Source organism: Rana temporaria, chromosome 3, assembly GCF_905171775.1.
Source record: "Rana temporaria chromosome 3, aRanTem1.1, whole genome shotgun sequence".
NCBI classification, from domain to species: Eukaryota; Metazoa; Chordata; class Amphibia; order Anura; family Ranidae; genus Rana; species Rana temporaria.
The window spans coordinates 394,579,208-394,581,024 of NC_053491.1; positions in this window are offsets into that span (position 1 = coordinate 394,579,208).

Consider the following 1,817-nt stretch of genomic DNA (forward strand, 5'->3'; position numbering starts at 1 on the left):
AACACGAAATAACATTTACCACTGTCAGTCCAATTACTTCTGTGCTTGAACAGTCCCATGGTGGCTCCGTAATGAGTACAGATTCAGTGAAGGATTCCACTCTCTTTTTTTCATGGTCTTTCTGTAAAACCATGCCAACTATTATTGGAATATGTCTGTATATTCTCAGTTTGATGCAGAATACAAAGTTCCACATATACATCAGCTGTTTTCAGTGCTGCTATTCTCAGTGTGCAACTGCTGGCTTTTGGCACTGTGGCTACAGGTTCAGGATTAGGTACAGAAGAACGGGTGCTGAGGATTTGCTTAGGTTAAAATTTAATTTTAACCATTATTTTTTTACATTCTGCTCTGTAGGAAAGTTATAGAGTCCATAAACTATTGTATAAATCTGGAAATCATTTTTGAGACCCGAAAATGCCAGAGAAGTACAAATATCCCCCAAATGACCTATTTTTGGTAACTAGACCGTCCAAGGTATTTAGTAAGGGGCATGGCGAGTTTTATGAAGTTGTCATTTTCTGCCCAATTTTTGGGAAAATAAAGCAATGTAAAAAAATAAAATAAACATTTTCACAATTTTTTTTTTTTTTACATACTTTCACCAGTGCAGCTTAATTATATAACATATGTGGTTGTAATCAGGGGCACTGACTGGTGACCTATCTCCCTCTCTTTCTCTGAGCTCTGCTGTCCAGGGACTGCAGGGACATAGGCTTTTGAAGAGAGATAAGAAAACACTGCAGATATATGTGCCCAGCTCAAATTTCATGAATTTGGTTTACACACCTCCCAACTTTCTGAGATGGGAATGAGGGACACCTATTAGCAAAAGTATGTAGGCATAGGACACGCCCCCTGCCATGCCCCCCTGAATGGAGAATTGTGTATAAAAATTAAAAAATTGTTTAAACCCACAAGTGTTTTTTTTTTACCACTATTATTCCTTTATATTGGCTTTTGGAATATACAAATGCAGAAATTTAGAAATTGGATAAAAGGTTTAGCACTGGGAAACACTTTTTAAACGATAAATAGTGCATTTTATATAATACAACTATTAAGATCGGACCCAAATGAGGAGAAAAGAGGGACAGAGGGACTTTCTCGAAATCAGGGACAGTTGGGAGCTATGGGTTTACATCCACTTTAAGGATATATTAATGGGCAGCACAGTGGTGTAGTGAGTAGCACTCTCACCTAGCAGTAAAAAGGGTCACTGGTTCAAATCCCAACCACGACACTACCTGCCTGGAGTTTGCATGTTCTCCCTGTGCTAGCGTGGGTTTCCTCCGGGTACTCCGGTTTCCTTCCACACTCCAAAGACATGCTGGTAGGTTAATTGGCTTCTGCCTAAATTGGCCCTAGTATGTGAATGTGAGTTAGGGACTTTAGATTGTAAGCTCCTTGAGGGTAGGGACCGATGTAATTGTACATTGTATATGTAAAGCGTTGCGTAAATTGAAGGCGCTATATAAGTACCTAAATAATAATAATGATTACAAAGTTCAGTAATGATTTTTACTGGCAATTCTATTGACCTAAAGGAAAAAAGAAGGATGTTTTATTGCGGTTGCCCTGCTAACACTCGGTGGCAACAAAAGATTCACAGCAGTTTCTGGAGGTGCAGAGCTCACTTATCACCTGGCAGTTCTCACCCTTCATCTTGGTCTAATGGGCATCTAGTCATAAATTCAAAATCATGATTTTTAAAGAGCAAGTGTCGTCTCTGTCCTGCAAAGGCTCCTCCTCTGACCGCTGTTGACTCACCGACAGTCACAGAACACAACAGAAAACACAAGAATACAATAGAATAA